Below are 25649 nucleotides of genomic sequence, written 5' to 3' on the forward strand. Positions count from 1 at the left end.
ATGGCAATCCACTCTGGTATTCTTCCCTAGGGAATTACATGGACAGAGGAGCCTGGTGGGCTATAGCACATGGGATCGCAAAGAGTCGGACATGACTGAGTGACTAACACATACAGACATTAATATTTCCTTAACCAGATGTTCATTTAAATGGAATTTTTTGGGGGGAAAAGTCTACAGTGAGAGTACAAGAGTTTTATTTATGAAAGCTGTAGGACTCATTGAAATCCAACTTCAAATATGATGACTAGGCAGTCAATCTTGTTTCAATGTTCTTTCAGTGTAGGTTTTCATTGAATCCATAAAGATTCAAATTCTTAATGGGTCACAGAAGATACAAAGATAATAAACCAATATATCTTATTATTAATGAATAATGCCCTTAAAACAAACATAGACTTCCCTGGGAGCTCCTACAAAGAATCTGCCTACAAAGCAGCAAACCCTGGTTTGATTCCTGGGTCGAGAAAATTCCCTGGAGAAGGGATAGGCTACCCACTCCAGTATTCTTGGACTTCCCTGGTGGCTCATCTTGTAAAGAATCTGCCTACAATGTGGGAGAGCTGGGTTCAATTCCTGGGTTTGGAAGATCCCCTGGAGAAGGGAATGGTGATCTACTCCAGTATTCTGGCCTGGAGAATTACATGGACTGTATAGTCCATGGGGTCACAAAGAGTCGGACATGATTGAGCAACTTTCACTTTCACTTAAACACAGAACACTTCTGTTCTTTTTTGTTTTTTGTGAGTTATGATTTAACTTCCATCTACTGAGAGGTTAAATCTGTGTTAATATTTACCATCCTCTCATTATCACAATAATCAAATGCTTAAATTAAGTGAATCATTTCTTTTTTTTTTAATTTAATTTTATTTTGTTTTTAAACTTTACATAACTGTATTAGTTTTGCCAAATATCGAAATGAATCCACCACAGGTATACATGTGTTCCCCATCCTGAACCCTCCTCCCTCCTCCCTCCCCATACCATCCCTCTAGGTCGTCCCAGTGCACCAGCCCCAAGCATCCAGTATCGTGCATCGAACCTGGACTGGCGACTCATTTCACATATGATATTATACGTATTTCAATGCCATTCTCCAAATCATCCCACCCTCTCCCTCTCCCACAGAGTCCAAAAGACTGTTCTATACATCAGTGTGTCTTTTGCTGTCTCGTATACAGGGTTATTGTTACCATCTTTCTAAATTCCATATATATGCGTTAGTATACTGTATTGGTGTTTTTCTTTTTTTTTTTTTAATTTTATTTTATTTTTAAACTTTACAATATTGTATTGTTTTTGCCAAATATCGAAATGAATCCGCCACAGGTATACCTGTGTTCCCCATCCTGAACCCTCTTCCCTCCTCCCTCCCCATACCATCCCTCTGGGTCGTCCCAGTGCACCAGCCCCAAGCATCCAGTATCGTGCATCGAACCTGGACTGGTGACTCGTTTCATACATGATATTTTACATGTTTCAATGCCATTCTCCCAAATCTCCCCACCCTCTCCCTCTCCCACAGAGTCCATAAGACTGTTCTATACATCAGTGTCTCTTTTGCTGACTCGTACACAGGCTTATTGTTACCATCTTTCTAAATTCCATATATATGCGTTAGTATGCTGTATTGGTGTTTTTCTTTCTGGCTTACTTCACTCTGTATAATAGGCTCCAGTTTCATCTACCTCATTAGAACTGATTCAAATGTATTCTTTTTAGTGGCTGAGTAATACTCCATTGTGTATATGTACCACAGCTTTCTTATCCATTCATCTGCTGATGGGCATCTAGGTTGCTTCCATGTCCTGGCTATTATAAACAGTGCTGCGATGAACATTGGGGTACATGTGTCTCTTTCCCTTCTGGTTTCCTCAGTGTGTATGCCCAGCAGTGGGATTGCTGGATCATGAGGCAGGTCTATTTCCAGTTTTTTAAGGAATCTCCACACTGTTCTCCATAGTGGCTGTACTAGTTTGCATTCCCACCAAAAGTGTAAGAGGGTTCCTTTTTCTCCACACCCTCTCCAGCATTTATTATTTGTAGACTTTTGGATCGCAGCCATTCTGACTGGAGTGAAATGGTACCTCATAGTGGTTTTGATTTGCATTTCTCTGATAATGAGTGATGTTGAGCATCTTTTCCTGTGTTTGTTAGCCATCTGTATGTCTTCTTTGGAGAAATGTCTATTTAGTTCTTTGCCCCATTTTTTGATTGGGTCATTAATTTTTCTGGAATTGAGCTGTAGGAGTTGCTTGTATATTTTTGAGATTAGTTGTTTGTCAGTTGCTTCATTTGCTATTATTTTCTCCCATTCTGAAGTGAATCATTTCTGAGAGCCATCTGTCAAAGTTTTGCTGTGAACGTATCTGAGCTATAGAATTGTGAGGTCTGATACTGCACAGGCTATGGGCTTCCTCACCTCTAGTTCATTCTTGGGGCACAACAGGACATTTTTCAAGCAGACAATAATCTACATGACTAGATCTTTGATCAAAAGATTCTGTCAGAGAGAATGACTATTGTAGGTAGCAGGGAATAACTAAAGTGAACACTAACAGCCATTCTCCTTGGCCCATTTAATCTTTCTTAAACTCAGACAAATATTCATTGTAATCTATTTCTAAATCATGTCTACTACCATGCTATGAGACAGTGTGGAGGTATATAAGCATGAAACAACAGACACAGTCAGGAGAATGTGAAAATCCAGGAGTGGTAAAGGAAGAGAAGGATATCAGAGATGGAGTAGAAAGAGATGTGTTCAGAAAGGTCATCAAAAACGATACAGTGTGGATCTTATGTGATAAATAAGAGTGGGGTGCTTATTTAAAAATTTTTCCAGAAAGTGACATGATTGGACGTGCATTTTAAAAAGGTTAGTCTAATAGTTTTCTCCATTCAGGGTGCTATTGCCCAGAGGGAATGTTTGGTAGTGTTTGAAGGTGAAAGTCACTCAGTTGTGTTTGACTCTTTGCCACCCCATGGACTATACAGTCCATGGAATTCTCCAGGCCAGAATACTGGAGTGGGTGGCCATTCCCTTCTCCAGGGGATCTTCCAACCCAGGGTCGAACCTAGCTCTCCCACACTGCAGCAAATTCTTTACCAGCTGAGCCACCAGGGAAGACCACAGTACTGGAGTGGGTAGCCTATCCTTTCTCCAGGGGATCTTCCTAACCCAGGAATTGAACTGGGATCTCCTATATTACAGGTGGATTCTTTACCAGCTGAGCTACCAGGGAAGCCCCATTTGGCAGTGTGGGGGAGGGCATTTTAAAATAAACTTTTTTATTTTGGAGTAATTTTAGATGTACAAAACATCTATACATTTAGAACAGAGAGTTCCATATACCTCTCTTTTAATTTCCTATTTTGTCAATATCTTACATTAGCACAGTGCATTTGTCCAAACTAACAGAGTACACTTCTATTAACTAAAATCCCAACTCCATTTGGATGTTACCAGTTTTTCCACTTAGAACCTTTTATGGTGTGTTTCAGGATCTAAATCAGTACATTGTGCTTTGTGTGCTCAGTCCCATCAGTCGTAGCCAACTCTTTGTGACCCTGTGAAAAGTAGCCCGCCAGGCTCCTCTGTCCATGGGATTTTACAGGCAAGAATACTGGAGTGGTTGCCATGCCCTTTTCCAGGGAATCTTCTCAACCTGGGAATCAAACCAGCGTCTGCCTGCATTTCCGGAATCGCAGGTGGATTCTTTACCTACTGAGCCATCTTGGAAGCCCTAATTAGTACATTACTTGCCTTAAATGGTCACATCTCTTTGGTGTCCTCTGGTCTTTGAAGTAATTCATCCTTTGCTTTCTGTGACCTTGACAGTTTTAGGAGTACTGACCAATCAGATATTTTGTAGAATGCCTCTTGATTTGTGTTTGTCTAATGTTTTTCTCATGATTAGATCAGAGTTATACCTTTTTAAAAAAGAATATCACAAAGAACACTTATATCAGGGGCATGTGGTATCAATATGACATCACTGGAGATGATAAACTTTATCACATGTTAACATGGGGTGTATCAGGTTCTTTAACTATTAAGTTCCTACTATTTTTCTTTCCCTATTCAGTTCATTGGAAGCCAATCATAAGTCTAGTCCAAGGTCAGTGAAGAAGGGGTAAAGCCCTACTTCCTGGATGAAGAGTACCTATATATACAATTTGGAATTCTTCTGTAAGGAAACTCTCTTTTCTTAGGGAGCATTTTTTTTGTTATCCCACTGACTAGAGATATTACTGATATTTGTTGGGCATGATCCAAAGAAGCTAAAGGTCCTGCAGTTTGGGGGCCATTTCTGTGCAATGAAGAATGCATGTCCCTAAACCCCGATAGTTCTTCCTTCGTGATGTTCTCTGTACAGGCATTCTCCATGAGGGTGATATCATTTCTAAGGGTGTGAAAATTGATTCTTTGGGGCAGAAAAAGATCTTCCTCTTGTTACATATAAAGCACATATATATACAAACAGTAGGAGAACGTGTACTTGAAAGGGGCAATCTTTTTAATCTATATTTCTTTATTAAATTAAAAGGCAACAGATGAATGGCAAACATACATTATTCTTATAAGACAACTCAAATAACTTTTTCCTAAATTGCTATTGATCACAGTTACCAGGAGGCAATGGTGGGGGGTGATAAATTGGGAGATTGGGATTGACATACACACCATATAAACAGATAACTAATGCAGAACTACTGTATAACATAAGGAGCTCTATATTGACCTACATAGGAAAAGAATCTAAAACAGAGTAGATATATGTATATGTATAACTGATTCACTTTGCTGAAACCTGAAACCAAAATTGCAAATCAACTGTACTCTAATAAAAATTTAAAATAAAATAAGATTAAAAAAACAAGTATATATATATTATATATACCTGTTGTATTAAAATTTTATGGAGGATTATCAGGAAAAATGTGTCTGAAATGTTCAATGTTCCTGGGGATTGATAATAAAAATAAAAATATTGAGAGTCACTGGTTTAGCTGAAAAGTGACAAATGAGTTGAACTGCATAAGAGGAGAGTTTGAGCAAGGAACTGCAAGGAAAGGAAAAAAATATCAATCAAGAAATTATTTCAGTTGACTTCTAGATTAAGCATATTAGGAAATCTAATGAGAACACTGTTTCTTTTTGTTTAGGATTGATTTCCATATGATTTTTTAATTATCATCTTTAAAAACAGTCACTTAAGATAAGGCATAAAATTATTTAAACTCTTTCAAGGAAAAATAACTGCTGCTAAGTTGCTAAGTCACTTCAGTCGTGTCCGACTCTGTGCAACCCCATAGAAGGCAGCCCACCAGGCTCCCCCGTCCCTGGGATTCTCCAGGCAAGAACACTGGAGTGGGTTGCCATTTGCTTCTCCAATGCAGGAAAGTGAAAAGTGAAAGTGAAGTCGCTCAGTCATGTCCGACTCTTCGCGACCCCATGGACTGCAGCCCACCAGGCTCCTCCTTCCATGGGATTTTCCAGGCAAGAGTACTGGAGTGGGGTGCCATTGCCTTCTCCGGGAAAAATAACTAATTATCTGTTATTTTCACACATCCCGCAAAATTGCCTAGAAAATCCCATGGACGGAGGAGCCTGGTAGGCTGCAGTCCATGGGGTCGCTAGAGTCTGACACGACTGAGCGACTTCAGTTTCACTTTCACTTTCACGCATTGGAGAAGGAAATGGCAACCCACTCCAGTGTTCTTGCCTGGAGAATCCCAGGGATGGGAAGCCTGGTGGGCTGCCCTCTGTGGGGTCGCACAGAGTCGGACACGACTAAAGTGCAGCAGCAGCAGCAAAATTTTGAATGTATTGCTTAGGTATATGAGCATTTGCCATACTTCTACATGTTTTTATGATAATTTCCTTCTGCTTCCTGGATATTTTCTGGATAGCTGAAGTTATGGGATCACTGAAGCTTGAAAAATAATGGAGTGACTGTTATACATTTTATGACTTTTTCTAGGTGAACTCTGATAGGAATCCTTGATATGACTTCAAGATCTTGTGCATATTTTAAGAAAAATCTGAGTGTAAGCAATAAAATTAAAATGTTTTGATGTGAGGGGTAAAGAAGAGTGCATCTCAAACAGATGTTTATCTTTTGATTTAATTGTGAGATAATATGTGCTTTGAAAGTCTGGGAAATAAAGAAAAGTATAAAGAATAAAATACAGAATGCATGCAATTTTATTGCAATTTAAGTCTTTGCTAGCCAATACTTTCCATGATTTAAATATGTTTTTCCTCTTTTACACTGTTTACTTTTTAATAACTCTATAGTATCCCAATATTTAAGGTACACATTTATATTCTTTCAATCAAGCATCCTGACTCTTCCTATTCATTATTCAATTTCCCTACACTCAAATAGCCTCCACTTAATATCACTTGCCTTCTTTTATGAGCAACTCCATCATTCTTCTTTTTCCGACTTTATGACCTTTAGCGATGTGAATTATCTGAGGCTGCCCTTTAAACAGCATTCTTCCATGGACAAAGCCCAGAGAGGAGTTTAAGAAAAAAAAATTTCAGGGAGTCTTATTTAGTACAATGCGAAACTGTGAATGATTATGGAAATGAGTAGTTATATTTAATGCATCTCACAGTCAGATGTGTGTATACATTATGACACCAAAATAGAGGTCTTAAATGAGTTCAAGGACCCCAGTCAGGATTTATGACTTCCCAGGGTACTCAAGTAAGCAGGAAATTAGATTGCCAAACTACTGATCTTTGAAGAATAATAGTGAGTGGGGGAGGAACAGGGAGGCTGAAGGCAGGAAAGTGATAGCCTAGTTTTCAAAAAGACAAGAAAGTTATATTCCTCAAACAATGAGCTGTAACCGTGACTTTAATGCTCAGTGAAGTTGACATTTTTGTTCTATTTGGCTGCTGCTGCTGCTGCTGCTAAGTCGCTTCAGTTGTGTCCAACTCGGTGTGACCCCATAGACGGCAGCCCACCAGGCTCCCCCGTCCCTGGGATTCTCCAGGCAAGAACACTGGAGTGGGTTGCCATTTCCTTCTCCAATGCATGAAAGTGAAAAGTGAAAGTGAAGTCACTCGGTTGTGTCTGACTTTCCACAACCTCATGGACTGCAGCCTACCAGGCTCTTTAGTCCATGGGATTTTCCAGGCAAGAGTACTGGAGTGTGTTGCCATTGCCTTCTCTGCTATCTGGCTACCTAATCTCTATTCCTACTTCCTAAAGCTATTACAAATTTTCTTTCAGGCTTATTCTCTTCCTGAATCTCAGGTCATATGATTTGGTGGTTGTAGTGGTGTTTGTGGTGGTAATTAACCCTACCTCTGCTCCTGTAGATGATAATACACATATTTTACTTTCCAGATCCTAATGATTTGTTGATGTGTGGGGCGTGTGACACTCATGGATCCATAAGAGACACATTTAGAACTTGTTTCCTTCACCAGGAGAGAATAGCTCTTCTCTGCACCTGAGAGACTATGAGATCTGCAGGTGCTGATGGTTTAATGGGGCCTACAGAAGAGATCAAGGTGGATAACAAAGTCAACTAAAAGGATGCAATAGGCAATGGAGGAGACTCCTATCTTGATGTCATCATCAGTCAGTTCAGTTCAGATCAGTTGCTCAGTTGTGTCCAACTCTTTGCGACCCCATGGACTGCAGTATGCCAGGCTTTCCTGTCCATCACCAACTCTCGGAGATTACTCAAACTTATGTCCATTGAGTCGGTGATGCCATCCAACCATCTCATCCTCTGTCAGCCCCTTCTCCTCCTACCTTCAATCATTCCCAGCATCAGGGTCTTTTCCAATGAGTCAGTTCTTCCCATGATGTGGCCAAAGTATTGGAGTTTCAGCTTCAGCATCAGCCCTTCCAGTGAATATTCAGGACTGATTTCCTTTAGGATGAACTGGTTGGATCTCCTTGTTGTCCAAGGGACTCTCAAGAGTCTTCGCCAACACCATAGTTCAAAGGCATCAATTCTTTGGCGTTCAGCTTTCTTTATAGTCCAACTCTCACATCCAAACATGACTGCTGGAAAAACCATAGCTTTGACTAGACGGACCTTTGTTGGCAAAGAAATGTCTGCTTTTTAATATGCTGCCTAGGTTGGTCATAACTTTTCTTCCAAGGAACAAGCGTCTTTTAATTTCATGGCTACAGTCACCATCTGCAGTGATTTTGGAGCCCCCAAAAATAAAGTGTGTCACTGTTTCCATTGTTTCCCCATCTATTTGCCATGAATTGATAGGACCAGATGCCATGATCTTAGTTTTCTGAATGTTGAGCTTTAAGCCAACTTTTTCACTCTCCTCTTTCACTTTCATCAAGATGCTCTTTAGTTCTTCACTTTCTGCCATAAGGGTGGTGTCATCTGTGTATCTGAGGTTATTGATATTTCTCCCAGCGATCTTGATTCCAACTTGTGCTTCATCCAGTCTGTCACAGGAGTCTTGTAATCTGAGCAGGGCTAAAGACAAATCAGCTCTTCAAATCTTAACTTATGTAATTTGTAATGCTTTGATTGCTTCTTTTACTTGCTTGCTTCTGATTGTGGGCTTCTCAGGTGGTGCTAGTGGTAAAGAACCTGCCTGCTAATGCAGGAGGAATAAGAGACAGAGGTTCGATCCCTGGGTTGGGAAGATCCCCTGGAGAAGGAAATGGCAACCTACTCCAGCATTTTTTGCCTGGAGAATCCCATGGACAGAGGAACTTGGTGGGCTACAGTCCAGTGGGGTCACAAAAATGCACTTCATGTTCTCTGATTGCTTTGGAGTATTTTTCCTAAAGATTTTTTTTTTGTTATTCTTTACAAAAAATTAAAATCTTACTGTACTCAAGAATATTCTTTTCGGGTAATATTACCAGACTCAATGATAATCTTTGTGCTGATGAATCCCAAATATTTATTTCCAGTGCCCTAAGTGAGAGATACCTATTTAACTCATCTACTTGAGAATGTTTCAGAATATTTTATCCACTCCCAATGGTAATATGGTGCCTCTAATCTTAATTTCAGTTAATAGAATCACTATCCACCTATTTTCTCCAAGTATCACTTGAAATAACCTTGATACACCCCAATCCTATCTTTCATCACATTAGGCCAATTATCCTCAAAATTAGCATATGTTAGACTTACCTGAGGCACCTGTAGATTCCAGGTTGGTAATGGTCATGGTTGGGATCCAGAAATGTGTGTTCTTACCATGCTTCTCAGGTAATTCTGATGTATTAATAGGTTGTCTGTGGACCATACTGTGAAAAAAATGACATTTAGATCATAAAATTATTTGGGAAAAAATTCATGACTTATACATTTGTATAAGTACTCCCTAGCCTTTAGGAAAATACTTAATGCATAGTAACTGATTAAAATATTGAGTGAAAATGAATTGACCCTTAAGACCACAATCTGCATATGACATGTCAATAAGTTGGCCATTTTCATCATTATACCTGTTACTGCTTTATTTGACTAAGAATTATCTATGACATTAAACTTAATAGAATTTCTGAGTGAGTTTTAAACATCTAAGCATCTAGACAAGAGTAATTATAACTGAAATATAAATATAATTGTTTACAGGGAGAGCTCCTGTTCAAGGTAGCATTAGAACAACTATTTAATGGCTATGTCTACCTTTACAGCTTTTACTGGAGAAATGCTTGCAATTCTTCATTATAATTACAGTCCCATAGCCTTTGTATCCTTTGACTTCATTTCCAAGTTAAATTAGTACATGTAGATATGAGATTGATAGTTTATACCATTATATCTCTTACTCAAAGTGGAAATAAGGTTCTTCAAAACTATCAAGAAATAACTTAAAGGGTTCTGATTTTTCTTCCTCCCCTTTCTTCTCCTCCTTTGTCTTCCCTTCCTCCTTCTTACTCTTAAGACAGCAATTGAGATACTTCTATTTAAACAGTAACACATCAATAGAAAGGTATAGGTGGTCTTAAATAATAAGTTTTGTCGTTCTTTTTTCCTTCATCAGATATTTCCTAGACTGATGAAAACCACACGATTTTATATTTATATAAATTTAATCACAGAAATTTATATTTAGGAAAAAGGCAACTGTGTATGTAACTCTAGAAATAGGGGTGCACCATATGTATGGGGCAGTGGAGTCATTTAGTTTATCTAGAAGTACTATCTGCATCTGGCTCTTTAAATTAATTACACTTGAATAAATTAAAAAACCCAATTCTTCCATCACCCAAGCTATATTTAAGTGCACAGTAGCCACAGGTAGCTATGTTGTCCAGAACATACGTATTGAACAGAACATAAAGCACAAAACAGTTTTTATTTTATTTCCTTAGGTCAACTAAATCTGGCCTGCTTCTCCCCTTTTCATTCTCACAGGGCCACATCAATTCTTTACTCTTATGAGACTTTTGTTCCTTTCTTTCAAATTCACACCACAATTTGAAAATGTACATTAATTTGTATCAGTAACCCCATCTTCACTGCTCTAAGTTCCATTAGGGAAAGTATTGGGTTGGCCAACCCAACACTATCACAGCAGATAGATTTGATAAATATTTTTAACTAAATGAGTGGATGGGACAGTAATGATATGACTTGGGAAACATCAGTAAAATATCAGAAGGGATGTAGAGGTTATAAAGGAATTTAAACCGTGATAAGACATTACAATTTTTAAGGGAAATTATTTATACTCCTAATCAAGTGGATGCTGCAAAGGAGGAGTTTTTTTCCCCTGCTACCCTTCTAGGTTCTCTGGCTGAGGCCTTGTAAATTGGATTGACAAAAGACGGATTCACAGAAGAAAAACAAATAGAAGTTTATTAGCACATGTATCCTCCTTACACGTGGGAGCACTCACGGATGAGTAACACAAAGAGTTGGCTAGAACTTGGGTTTATGTAGTATCTCAGCAAAGGCACGATACATTTTAAGAGAAGTGACAAGGCAGAAGAGAAGGATTTTAAGTTCCTTAGGCTGTAAATTGTAAGGAAGATACATGGAAACTAATGATGGAGAAAGGCTCATTCGTGAGGTTTATTAGGTGGATGGCTTTGGTGCCATCTCCCAGCTGATGAAGGTCTAAAGTGGTCTTGAATGATTAACTTTTGTCCTTCCTGGTACAGTGGAGAGAGGCACACCTTTTTAAATTTCTGTCCTGATTTTAGGCAAATAGGGGGAAGGCAGAGACATTTTTCTTGAACCTTCTTCTAAATTGCCTTCAGCTCAAAATAATGCTTAAGCCAAAATGTCATATTTTGAGATGAAATATTCTGGCACCACACAATGCTTAATGCCCATGATCCTTCACCCAACCACTGTGGCGTGTTCATTCTAGAATTGTGCCACTATGGCATCATTCTTGATGATTTTCATGGAAAGGATTTCTGTGTATATGTGTCACTGTCTTCTCTATGTAGACATGCAATTTCTTTCAATAGCATAAAAAATAATGTGAAAATCTTGTTAGAAATTCATACTGAGAATACAGATGATACGTCAAAGGACAAACCTGGAGATGCTTATCTAATATACCCTAAAGATAATCACATAAAAATCCTACCTAGGCTTCAAACTACACTTATTATATTCCTTAATAAAGCAACAATTTTCCTTTTGTCCCAAGTACAGAATGTCCTTTATTTTTAACTTCCCAATATGACATGATTATCTGACTTATAAAGTTACAAAGTTGCAACCAACTCCTGAAAAATGCTTTATTTCAATCCTAAAAACAGAAAAAGAAGAAAAAACAAAACCCTCCAGGTTAGCCACACTGTTTCCCAGTTTTCCCAGCTGGTAAGCAGTAAAACCGCCACTTTTTTTTTTTACTTGATGAAATATGATGGATGGGAAAGTATTTGCCTACTAGTATTTACTAGTAGCAAGATATTAATGCCAAAACTTCATTTGTCCAAGATGTAAGAAATATATGTTACTTTTTTTTTTCATGAAATACCATTTAAGCTAACCATACTTGTTCTATTTAAAAGAAATAAGCATTCTTTATAAATACTATTCTGTAAAGAATATATAAGATGATAAGAATTATTTAGCAAGTTAGCTTAAAGCTCACTTCTTATATCTATCAAGTATCACAGATCCTGGCTTATGCAAAGTGCTCTGTTGCAGCTATTTTTCTCATGAACTTTTTTATCATATAAATTTTCTGTTCCTCAGTTTCCTTAACATTAAGCATTATGACAAACAGAATACAATCAACTTATTCAGGGCCTGAGTAGTAAGTAACAAGCTGGGTTGTCAGATACATGACATTTTACTAAGGACGACCAATGCCCATTTTTCTTGGCATTCACAGTGTACAATATGATTAAGATAGCTAAGAGGATAAATGCCAGGTAAAGATGTTGTTCTAGCAAGATATTAAAGGAAGAAAAGGTTAACATTTTTCTTACTGTTGGCTATAAAACCATCACAAAGGTTTCTTCTCTTTCTTGTCATCTCTTTTTGTGTATCTTAGGATAAAACACTGGAAAACAAATTGGTTATAAATTAGATGTGCATTGTACCCCTCTTGGTGTTAAGTGCTTGTAAGAATCTGATCCTTTAAGAAACAATCTGCATAATGAAGCAGAATCTCTGTGTTCTAGAAAATAGTAGATGAATTGTAATTTTGATAACCCTGCAAAAAATAATGGTTAATTGTAACTACATTTTTATTTTCTGAAGCAAAATTATGACTCTATGTCTTTGAACCTAAGAGCTTTTTCTCAATTTAGGGCTTATAAAAACTATTCTTTTCATTTGAAGTTAATGCACGAAAATCACTAGAAAAAAATAAACATAGAGGTAGTTTTCAATAAATTATCATCTATGAAGGTTTTTTTTTTTTTTTTGGAAAAGGGAGGCTATTTAAGTGGCAAGTATAATAGATAAACTGTGACTTCAAGATTTGATTAGAACAGAATTTTAGAAAAAATAACAGCTGAATTTTTACTTATTTTACATATTTTCCTTATCATTCAAACAAGTCACAGAAATTCTATTTCAATATTTCAGTAATGATAAGGACTTTCAGTAAGGGAGATTGGGTTGGGCATTCCCGTGTTTAATGAAGTGCAGGATATATCCCATGATCTTATCTCTGTGATAGACATGTAAACAAAGAGTTTAAAAAACATTCTAGGAAGAAGAAGAGCAGAATGATTCAGGAAATATAGAGTATAACTCAGATGAGAATAAGGTTTATTCTGTCTGGAATATTGGTAGAGGTTTCCCCAAGGAGGTAATTAGGATTATGAGTATTAAGGGAAGAAATAACATGCTGATTTTGTATGCAGATACATCATGACACTGAGTGCTTTTCTTTGTTTTATTTCATTAATACCAAAAAATAAAAGTGCTCATAAACACTTACAATCAGCATAGTGAACAAATGCTGGATATGTAATTCATTCAAGATAGTCTGCAGACTTTTGTGCTCAATGAAAATAAATGTAAAATGCACAAAAACAAAGGGAAGGATCTTTTGTCATTGTTGTTGTTAACAATGTGTCACGTATTGTGTGAGGAAGGTTGAATTGTCACTGAAAATCCCTTGGTTTTCATAAGTGACAAATCTGCAGAGTAATGTAACAGAGAAGTAATAAAATAGAGTTGTTTGGCTATAATCAGGAACTGCAGCTATAATGTACCTATAAAGACTATTTAATTCTTTCAGTCGACAGCTGCCTTATCACCAGTGAAAATTAAGCTGAGTTTGACCAAGAACTCAAAACATAATTCAGATAGTAAACTATTGAAAACCAATGGGGGGAAAAGTACCTCCTATGTACTTGTTTTAAAATATTCATGCTATTGAGCCATTCCCACTAAATGCATAAATGACAACATAATATTCAACAGTAACAGTTGGTAGAAGCCATTTTAAGTAGCAGTTTAGCAAACAGAGATGAATTTTAATTTGCCATGCCAGTTGAGCTGTAATAAAAACTAGTATTCCAGCTGTGAAAAAAAAAAAAAATCCGCACAGCTTGGTTTAGAGTTAGTTACAGGTTTGTTTTTTCCTTCACAGTGCAGTGAAACCATCTTGTTTCTATCCACGCCAGAAGTTTGTTAGATCTCAAAAAATGTCTTAGGCAATGAGAAAGGCATGTCTTTAGGGAAATAAAAATATCTCTGTTGTATTAGATTACAGCATGTTCAATGCAGTACAAGTTAACTCAGCAGCTAAGTGTGTTATGGTTTTTGTACTATTTCTGAAGTTGTGAGGATTCAGTTCAGTTCAGTTCAGTCGCTCAGTCGTGTCCGACTCTTTGTGACCCCATGAACCACAGCACACCAGGCCTCCCTGTCCATCACCAACTCCCAGAGTTTACCCAAACTCATGTACATCAAGTTGGTGATGCCATCCAGCCATCTCATCCTCTGTCATCCCCTTCTCCTCCTGCCCCCAATCCCTCCCAGCATCAGGGACTTTTCCAATGAGTCAACTGTTTGCATGAGGTGGCCAAAGTATTGGAGTTTCAGCCTCAGCATCAGTCCTTCCAATGAACACCCAGGACTGGTCTCCTTTAGTGTGGACAGGTTGGATCTCCTTGTGAGGATTAGTTAGTTAGTTCAGTAGTTCAGTCATGTCCGACTCTTTGTGACTCCATGAATTGCAGCACTCCAGGCCTCCCTGTCCATCACCAACTCCTGGAGTTCACTCAAACTCATGTCCATAGAGTCGGTGATGCCACCCAGACATCTCATCCTCTGTTGTCCCCTTTTCCTCCTGCCCCCAGTCCCTCCTGGCATCAGAGTCTTCTCCAATGAGTCAACTCTTTTCATGAGGTGGCCAAAGTACTGGAGTTTCAGCTTTAGCATCATTCCTTCCAAAGAACACCCACGGCTGATCTCCTTCAGAATGGACTGGTTGGATCTCCTTGCAGTCCAAGGGACTCTCAAGAGTCTTCTCCAACACCACAGTTCAAAAGCATCAATTCTTCGGCTCTCAGCTTTCTTCACAGTCCAACTCTTGCTCCCATACATGACCACTGGGAAAACCATGACTATTGTGAGGATTACTTTAGAGCAAATGTAAAGTTTGAGCTGTTACTTTGGAAGTAAATGGAAAACAGGTTATTTTCAAACCTAGGGTTCACAAAAACGTCTTTTTGCAATCAACGCTCAATTCCTGGGTTGATACTTTATTAGCAAAAACATCAACTTGCCATTTATCAGGAAAGCCTTGTAGGAAAATCCATCTGCATTCTTGACTGCAGACACTAAATCATGATGATGCAGAAACTTTTGTAGACTTACCATCATATTTCCCAAATGTGAAGACTTACTCATCATCAATAACTAAACCTGCAAAAATGAATCCATAGGTTTCCAGCTTACTATTTCATTTTTGCTTTGTTTAGTTGCTCAGTCATGTCCAACTCTTTGCGACACCTTGGACTATATTATAGTCCACCAGGCTCCTCTGTCCATGGAATTTCCCAGGCAAGAACACCAGAGTAGGAAGCAATTTCCTCCTCCAGAAGAACTTCTCGACTCAGGAATCGAACCCACATCTCCTGCGACTTCTGCATTGGCAGGCAGATTCTTTATCACTGAGTCAAACTTAAGTTTAAAATTATGCAACCATCTTTTTAAAAAAGTTACTCCTAGGATTCTGTGGATTTACCAATATAATTTTATTTTTTTAATGAAAGGAGCTATGACAAAAAGTAATTAGGAAAAACAACAACAACAATTTCCACTGTCAGGAGAATTCCTTCCCTGCTTTCTGAAGATCTTGGAGTGTAAGAAAGATGCGTTGTTGTGCTTAGTGACAAGATTGTGTGAGACCATAGAAGGCAAGTAGAGGAACAGAATGAGGAACAAGCTACTTTATATAGAAAAGAGGCTTTCCATGACCCAGTGGCAGATCTCGAGAAAGGAGGGATGAGGTAGGAGGAAACAAGGCAGGAAGAAAAGGAGAATGGAGAGGGTATGGATAGAGGCAGTAGAAAGCAAGAGAGAGAGAGATGGACAGACAGACAGAGAGACAAAGAGGTTCTTCTTGTTATTGTTGTTGTTCAGCCATTAAGTCATGTCCAACTTTTTGTGATCATGAACTGCAGCACGTCAGGCTTCCCTGTCTTTCACTATCTCCTTGAGTTTGCTCAAACTGAAGTCCATTGAGTCAGTGATGCTGTCCAGCCATCTCATTCTCTGTTGCCCCCTTCTCCTCTTGCCCTCAATCTTTCTCAGCATCAGGGTCTTTGGAAACCTCAATTAAATCAAGTTAGGAGGCCAGAAGTGGGAGCTTTCACATCCTTCAAAGATCACAGCTCAATAGGGAATAAAAGCTCCTTTCCTTACAACTATTAGCCAGTGAAAAGCCACGGTCACTTTGTTTACTAGAGCCCACCCATCTTCCTTTTCCACTCTATTAAAGAGTTCCTCTTCTCCACTTGTCAGTGGCTCACTGTGGCTGCAGACTCTGGACTCCAGTTCTTTACTAATCCCGATTAAATCACCCTGCCATCCCTTTTTTCTTTCTTTCCTTTCTTTCTTTTTTCTTTTTTGTTGGAGAAATAATTGGCAGTCTATTTGTTTTAGGTCAACAGACAGAAAGACACAGATTAACAGAAAGAGACAGAGAGACGTGGTGACAGAAAGCATGGATGAGAGTCCAAAGGCTAGCTACTAAGAAGAGGAAATGAAAGAGAGGCTGAAAGGAAGTGCTTGTTTAGTTTTGTTTGATTAATGGCATATGCTGTCACTTCTCTATTTGCTTAGGAAAAATGTACTACATGTTCTGTAAATCAGCACCACTTATGGAACTGAATCTGTGGTCTTTGGACATAAAACAAAACAAAACTCTGAGACTTCTCCTAAGGAAGGCACAAGAAAGAACTGAATTTGCCAAGGGATCCAGTTACTAAAATTCTATCAGAGTTATGTATGTGCCAGTCCTGACACACAAACATTTACCTTCCTTCATGTAGAAGAATTGGAGAAGAAAATGGCAACCCACTCCAGAATTCATGCCTGGGAAATCCCATGGACAGAAGAGCCTGGCAGACTACAGTGCATGGAATTTCAAGAGTTGGACATGACTTAGTGACTAAACCACCACCACCATGTAGAAAAATATATACATTCCTGATATTCAGCTTAGCCAAAGAGCTCCAAATCTCTCTTCATTATTATGTACAGAATGGTTAAGAAGTACACAAACAAACTTATTTCCTTTTGCTAGCAGGGCCTGGAATTTATCAGGTACGTAAAAGAAAAAAAAATTGTTGAAGGAATGAATGCACCAATGGATTTTTTCCAAAACATGTAGTTTTTGCTTTTATTTAATATTATTATTATCAATGTTATTGTCTTAATAAACTGTCTTTGGAACTTTTGGCATACTTGGGATTCCAAACATGAGTTTTTCAGTTTTATTTGGCTTTAAAATCTGACATTGTAATGGGTGCTGCCACGGCTGCACTTGAGATCACTTAATTTCTCGAACTAAAATCAGTGAAAAGTCTCTGTGGAGAGCACTGCAATGCAACGGAAACTGTAACGTCCTGTAATGAAACCTAATGAAAAATCTCTGGGCTAGATTAGATGGTGATCTGATGTGAGGCCAAGCGAAAGGGAACACTTTCTTGGAGTTGAAATTACACCTTGTGGCAGAACAGGCAGGTCGTGTGAGGAGCTGAAGTCAGACTGCCAGAACACCAGCCCTGCTAGCTGCGGGGTTTTTTTAACCTCCCTAGAGACTGGCTGTGAAAGCCGACTGCTTTTAGAGACATGTCAGCGTGAGCTGCTAGAGATCTGTTTTGTGCACCAGGGTGTGTGGTCTGACAGGTGCGAGTGTATTTGTATGGACAGTGGCTCAAGTTTGAAGTAGAACTGTTGTGTATACAGTGTTACCTTACAATTCTTGAAGATGGACCGGTAAGCTCAGAAAGGAATGAGTAGCAAAATGTGAGTCGGGTCTGGGGAGAGAGAAACATTAAGGACTGAGGAAAAATAAAGAGAGGTTTTAGAATATGTTAAGAAAAAATAAATGAAGGAGCCTAGTGACTTTCATGGGCTCCCCTGGTGGCTTAGAGGGTAAAGTGTCTACCTGCAATGCAGGAGACCCGGGTTCAATCCCTGAGTCAGGAAGATCCCCTGGAGAAGGAAATGGCAACCCACTCCAGTACTCTTGCCTGGAAAATCCCATGGACGGAGGCGCCTGGGAGGCTGCAGTCCATGGGGTCACAAAGAGTCGGACATGACTGAGCGACTTCACTTTCACTAGTGACTTTCATATCACGTCTCTGGAAATCTCACACCATCCAAATTCTCAGGAAACTAAACTGGATATGAACGTAATTATATAAATTTACAAAGCAAAGTATTCAACCAAGCCAACTAAATATGTTTCAGACACTCAGGACAACTCATTCTCAATATCAAAATAGCAAGAAAACAAAATAATCCTCAGAATATTGATCAGTAAATCGATGATCAAGGCAAAGAAACTAGGATTTCTTGGACCATTTCATTTATTTAATCAGAATTTATTTATTTTATAATGCAAACATGAGGCTGTTGTAGGGATTGTTGGGAATACCCCAAAAGTAGAAATACAGGTGTTTTCCAGTGTTCAGTGTTCAGTTTCTCAGTCGTGTCTCTTTGTGACTGGATGGACTGTAGCCACCAGGCTCCTCCAGCCATGGGATTTTCCAGGCAAGAATACTGAGGTGGGCTGCCATTTCCCTGTCCAGGGGGTCTTCCCAGCTCAGGGATGGAACCCATGTTTCTTGCATCTCCTGCATTGGCAGGTGGGTTCTTTACAACTAGCGCCGCCTGGGAAGTCCTTTCTAGAATCTGCACAGCTTCTTGGTGTTGTGTTTTGTTTTTTGAGGCTTTTCACAGCTTTATTTTAGAGATCAGTTCAAGACTAGTAATAAAATCAGAGAGGCAGCTCAGGGTTTGTAGCAACATGGGCAAATCGGGCCTCTGTTCCCAGCTCTACCAGGCTCTCCACCCAGGTGACAGCAGACAAGCCACTAAACTTATCTCTACCTCACTCTCTCACCTGTGTAACAGGGACGCTAAAAGATATCCAAACAGATACTGGGAGAAAACATTTCCTACAGTTCCTGGTGCTTATTAATGATGGATTTTTTTCCCTTAAAGTCACCTTTGCTTATTAATAAAGTAACAATCTGTACACATAGGACATAGTTTAGCATAGGTCTGGATCAAGGAACAAATTAAATGTTTTAATAAAATAGTAATTAGGCCAACTTAGAAAAGGAAAAATATGCTTTTCAGTAGGAAGTAATATTAAGAAAGCAAGTATGTATGTGTGTGTGTGTGTGTGTGTACTCAATCACTCAGTTGTGTCCAACTCTTTGAGGCCCCGTGGACTGTAGCCCACCAGGCTCCTCTGTCCATGGGATTCTCCAGGCAAGAATACTGGAGTGGGTTGCCATTTCCTACTCCAGGGGATCTTCCCAATCTAGGGATGGAACCCTAGTTTCTTGCATCTCCTGCATTGGCAGGCAGATTCTTTACCATTAGCGCTGCCTGGGAAGCCCCTAAGAAAGCAAAAGGAACAGCAGACAGAGTGTTTAAAGTGTTCCAGTGTGCACACTCCACAGTCAGGCAGCCTGGCTTTCAATACTGGTTCTTCAACCTATCTGTAAAATGGGATAATAACACCACCAACCTTGTAAATCTGTAGAGATAGTACGTGTAATGTGTTTAGAGCCAAGCATGGTACACAGTGAGTGTTTGATAATAACCAGCATCAGTTAGCAGTCATATCCTGGCAGCTTTAAGCAGTTTCTTGTCTTGTAGTCTCCTCAGAGAAGTCTCTTGCCTTCTGCCTAGGTTAGATGCCCCTGTCAGTGCCCTTGGAGTCTCCTGGGTTTGTATTTCCCTGTACTCAGCACAATTGAAAATTCACAAAAAATTTTAAAAAATTCTTAGCATAAATATGATTTTACTGATTGGCTCCTTCAAATCCAGTGAACTTTCTGAGGTCCCCTGTTCCTAAACATCAGTGGTATTTCTCCAACTCCAAACCCAGCCTCCCACGCTTGGTAGATGCTCACACAACCATTGAATAATGGAACAAATGGAATGAAAAAGGTAAATGGCTATCTCCAAGGGCTATTTTTTTAATGTGTAATTTTGCTTTAATTTTTCCATTTCATCACAAGCATTTTCCTATTCAAAATGTGTCGGTAACATGGTTTGCACCGCAGTGCAGAATATTTCATTAGCAGGCTGAGAAGAAGGAGAAAAGGAGACCATTTACATGTAAATGAATGCTTAACCCAGCTCCTGATGGAGAATACCCAAAGGGTACTGCCGGCTTCCTTAGATAGTAATGGGAAGCCTAATTCAGATAGGTTAATTGTAGGGTAGTGGCTATGGGTGCTGGGCTGTGCAGACTAGCAGAGAAGAGACTGACAACCTGGCTCCACTGGCTCCGGAATAAAATAGTCCTGAAGCATCCACTTCCTTCCGCTTTAGTGTCACTAGTCAAGGGGAACTTGGAAGAAATGGAAACATTTCTCAAGATACATACAAATAAACTTCCTCTGACCCATGCAGTTATTTTCCTAAGAACAACTTGAGCTGTCTCATTGGTCCTGATTAAAACTCTTGAGCCTCACGAGAACATCTGGGGCAAGGACTAGGTCCTTTTTTTTTTTTTTTTCAGCCTTGTTCATGCTAATGTCTATGCAGGAGAGCTGGTTCCCTCTACAAATACTTAGGAGACCATAGCAACACTTACAGTGTTATTTAGGGGCAAACTTCTTAAGCTTATTAAACTTCAGTTTACACTTCTGTAAATCAAGGATAAAAATAGAGTCTAGCTCATGGTGTTAAAGGATTAGATAAGATAATCAACATGAAGCACATGACCTAGTGTCTGGCCCTTGGTATTCAGAAAATGTTAGCTCTCTTTTCTTCAACTAGATTGGAAGTTTCTCATTTAGGTGAGCATACGTCTACCCTATGAGCCAGCACTTCAACTCTTTGGATTTAGCCCACAAAAATGAAAATGCACATCCATAAGAATATCTCTGCTGCTGTTGTTTAGTCACTGAGTCATGTTTGATTGTTTTGCACCCCATGGGTTATAGCCTGCCAGGCTCCTGTGTCCATGGGATTTCCCAGGAAAGAATACTGAAGTGGGTTGCCATGCTCTCCCCCAGGGGAATCCTCCTGACCCAGGGATGAAACTTGTATCTCCTTCATTGGCAGGCAGATTCTTCACCACTGAGCCATCAGGGAATTCCAAGAATACTTATACCTAAGTGCCTAAGAGCCAGTAACTGCAGAGGAGAGAGCAGTTATGCCTATCTATATCTATCTAGAATGAAGGAGGAAAATCATGACTTGACTTGGATTAAAAAAGAAAAAGAAATTTGTCTTACTGAATATTTTCCCAAAGGGCTGTATTCAAGTTAAAATATTTTATGGTAAAGACCTTCTCCAGTTTCAACTTGAAATATGAGATGCTTAATACCCGACCTTTCTCTATTCGGCCATCACCAGCCCCACCAAGACTGTCAGATGCAGGTGTCCCATACTCCCAAAAGACTAACAGCTAGCATGGCAACACTGCTTTTATCACTTCAGGAAATTCCGTTATACTTCTTTACACACACATTTTAATTTGAAGGAATAGTATATCATGATATATCATGATATATAAGAGAAGCATTGTGATCCCTATTTCCCAGAAGAATCAGAGAACCATCTAAAGTCCCACAGCTAAAGGGTGGAATAAGGATTCAAGCCTGAATGTTTCTGATTTCAAAGCTCATTCATGAAACACTTTTCTAAGTATATAATGCTCATTAAAAGACTGAATTTTGAAACTTTCCCTATGGTCCAATAGTTAAGACTCTGAGCATCCAATGCAGGGGCATGGGTTCAAGCCCTGGTTGGGGTACCAAGAGATCCCTGATCAGGGTACTGAGATCCCACATAACATGAGGTACAGCCAAAAGAAGAAGAAGAAGAAAGATTGAATATCACAGTTTTAGAGCCACAGAATAATTGAGCAAATACATGTATACCCCCCTCTCCCACAGTTTCCACTATTATTAACATCTTTCATTAATGCAGAGGATGAGATGGTTAGATAGCATCACCGACTCAAAGGACATGAACCTGAACAAACCCTGGGAGAGGGAAGGACAGGGAAGCCTGGCATGCTGCCGTCCTTGAGATCGCAGGGTCAGACACAACTTAGTGACTGAACAACAACAAATTCATGTGATGCGTCTGTCACTATTGGACAGATTGGAGAAGGAAATGGGAACCCACTCCAGTACTCTTGCCTGGAGAATCCCATGGACGGAGGAGCTTGGTGGACTACAGTCCACAGGTTGCAAAGAGTCAGACACGACTGAGCACCTTCACTTTCACCTTCACTTTCAGTTTATTGATAGATCATTATCAGTGAAATCCCACAATTTTCATTAAGGTCCACTCTGTGTTGCACAGTTCTGTGGGTTTTAACAAATGTATATTGCCATGTATCTACCATCTTGATATCATATAAAATAGATTTAGCATCCTAAAAATCCTCTGTACCATTCCCATTCATTTCTCCCCTTCCTCCAACTCCCCCCCCTCACCTGCCCTCCTCAAAATCCCAGATCTGTTACTGTCTCCAAAGTTTTGCCCTTCCCCACATGCCATGTAGTTAGAGGAACCCAGAAAAGTTATTTTTTGAGATGTGTTAGTATACATTGTTCCTCATTGTATATTTGAGTGGCGCTATAAGTGGACATTTGCAGTCAAATTACATATAATGTGCTTTAGGATTCACCTCTGAAAAGGCTAAAGCAGTTTAATTATGGAAAGGCTGTGTATGAGTTCCAGAAGGAATAGTCAGAAACTGTGGCACATTATAAACTCGAGTGGGGTCTGGCAAGGATGGTTACAGAATGAGGCATTCTTTTAATTAATTGCCACAAAAGACTAGATCAGACCAGCTGCTCCAGCCTTATTATTGAAGTCTACATATTTCAGCTGAATAAAAATTTAGCAATTTTTTTTCTATCAAGATTTCTTATTTTCAACATTGCCTAATCCTAACAGTTATAGGAAACCATCATCTCATATTAAGTAAACTCATTTTCATTCTTTCTGGGAAGAAAAATAATAAAATCTCAGCCACATTAATGCTAACGGCTTATCTAGCATATTTAGAATAAACACAAAATTGTTATGATATTCTTTTTTGTAATTTCATGGCAATATAATAAGGATTAGTATATGAACACTAGACTATAATACAAAGGAGAATTAAAATCACTTTCATATTTGCAGCAGGTAAAACTTTGAAAATAGGTTAAAGTGCTCCCTCAGATATTATAATAATTGGAATGTGTGACTATTTTTCCCCTTGAAATCCTACTTATCAGCATGTGACAGAAGGTAAAAAAGTATGTTTTCAGGTTTAGGGAGATTTAAGACATCAAAGTTAAGGAATGGAAAAAAAGACTCATATTCTTTATATTATAAATTTTTTAAAAACCTCTTCATTACCTGCAGTCTTTTGAGAAGAACCTGCCACTCACCAATAAGAACAAAAATGAAAAAATACCAAGGTGGGTGGAGTTTCAGGGTCTCACAATGTTCGTTGCATCTTGTTTGAACTCCTAACACTTGTCAACGAGAACCTCAGATCCTGCCCTTCTGCTCCTCATATTTGCTAATTCTACATACTCCTTGGTATTTCTGGCCAGCACCCATAACTTGTTGTTTTGTATAATCCTTTAGTTCTAGGATAGCCATATTCCTAAGGAGAGAAACTCATCCTAACCCCAACACCCATTTCCATCTCCAGAAGGGTGACCATCTCCCTGAGACTGTCCAGATTTCAGCATTGAAAGTCCCACTTCCCAGGAAATTCCTCATACCCAGGCAGACTGGAGCAGTTGGTTACCTGAGCATTTTCTGCTATCCCATATTCATATGCATGCATTTGTGCTAAGTCGCTTCAGTTGTGTCCAACTCTTTGAAACCCTATGGACTGTAGTTCAGCAGGTTCCTCTGTCCATGGGATTCTCCAGGCAAGAATACTGGAGTGGGTTGCCATGCCCTCCTCCAGGGGATCCTCCTGATCCAGGGATTGAACCCACATCTCTTACATCTCCTGCATTGGCAGTGGTTGCACTAGAACCACCTGGGAAGCCCCTTATATTCATATATCCTATATCTATTGTGTAAGGGAAGGAGGGTTTCTCTCAATTCAAAATTTTTTTCTAAAAGGGTACTGATGAACCTATTTTCAGGGCAGGAATAGAACAAAGACAGAGAACAGACTTGTGGACACAGTAGGAGAAGGAGTTAAGTTCAGTTCAGTCGCTCAGTCGTGTCCATTTCTTTGTGACCCCATGAACCGCAGTGTGCCAGGCCTCCCTGTCCATCACCAACTCCTGGAGTTTACCCAAACCCATGTCCATTGTGTCGGTGATGCCACCTAACCATCTCATCCTCTGTCGTCTCCTTCTCCTCCCGCCCTCAATCTTTCCCAGCATCAGGATCTTTTCAAATGAGTCAGCTCTTCGCATGAGGTGGCCAAAGTATTGGAGTTTCTGCTTCAATATCAGTCCTTCCGATGAACACCCAGGCCTGATCTCCTTTAGGATGGACTGGTTGGATCTCCTGTCAGTCCAAGGGACTCTCAAGAGTCTTCTCCAACACCACAGTTCAAAAGCATCAATTCTTCAGTGCTCAGCTTTCTTCACAGTCCAACTCTCACATCCATACATGACCACTGGAAAAACCATAGCCTTGACTAGACAGACCTTGGTTGACAAAGTAATGTCTCTGCTATTTAATATGCTGTCTAGGTTGGTGATAGCTTTCTTTCCAAGGAGAAGGAGAGGGTGGGACAAACTGAGAGAGTAGCATTGAAATATATATATTACCATATGTAAAATAGATAGCTAGTGGGAAGCTGCTGTGCAGCACAGGGAGCTCAGCTTGGTAATCTATGACCACCTGAAAGGGTGGGAAGGGGTGGGCAGTGGGAGGGAGGTCCAAGAGGTGGGGGGGCATATGTATACATATGGCTGATTCACATTGTTGTATGGCAGAAACCAATACAACATTGCAAAGCAATTAACCTCCAATTAAAGATGATTTAAAAACTTAAAAAAATAATACTAAATCTGCCATACATTATACCTATTTGCAGGAAGGAATAGAACAAAGACATAGAGAATGGATAACTACAACGGCAGTTGTAATCCTCTTACTATGTTGGTGATCAATAAAATGATTATGATAAACAGAATTTTTCTTCCATTTCAAAGCTCTTTATTTTAACTCTTTCTATTTGGAAAAGAGGAAAATATGGTCTCACTTTCAAATTAAACCAAAATATCATAATCAAATTATTGGCTTTCCAATCATCATGTATGTGATTTATCAAGTAATTCAGATATGTAAGGAACATTTAGAGTCTGTCCTTATAACAAGGACCAGTAAAGAAAAATATCCTGGAGAATGTGAATGTCTGATGGTTAGGGGTAGAGATGAAAAACTTCAAATAATTCCCCTGAATTTAACTATTTTCTTTATTTTGAAAGCGGTTATTTCTTTCCATTTTTATTTGATGTTTTGGAGAGTGGCTTGCTTTTATTTGTTGCAAAAGAAGCGCAGAA

At 39.2% G+C, this 25649-nt stretch overlaps 1 long non-coding RNA gene across 1 annotated transcript in view; it reads right to left on the reverse strand.

Annotated features, from left to right (window-relative positions):
- Positions 1-25649, reverse strand: part of LOC129631454 (uncharacterized) — a 73614-nt gene that overhangs the window by 24724 nt on the left and 23241 nt on the right. The window contains exon 2 of the long non-coding RNA XR_008704038.1: positions 9154-9269. This is a non-coding gene — a long non-coding RNA (uncharacterized LOC129631454). The remainder of the gene's footprint in view (positions 1-9153; positions 9270-25649) is intronic.

Source organism: Bubalus kerabau, chromosome 17, assembly GCF_029407905.1.
Source record: "Bubalus kerabau isolate K-KA32 ecotype Philippines breed swamp buffalo chromosome 17, PCC_UOA_SB_1v2, whole genome shotgun sequence".
NCBI lineage: Eukaryota > Metazoa > Chordata > Mammalia > Artiodactyla > Bovidae > Bubalus > Bubalus kerabau.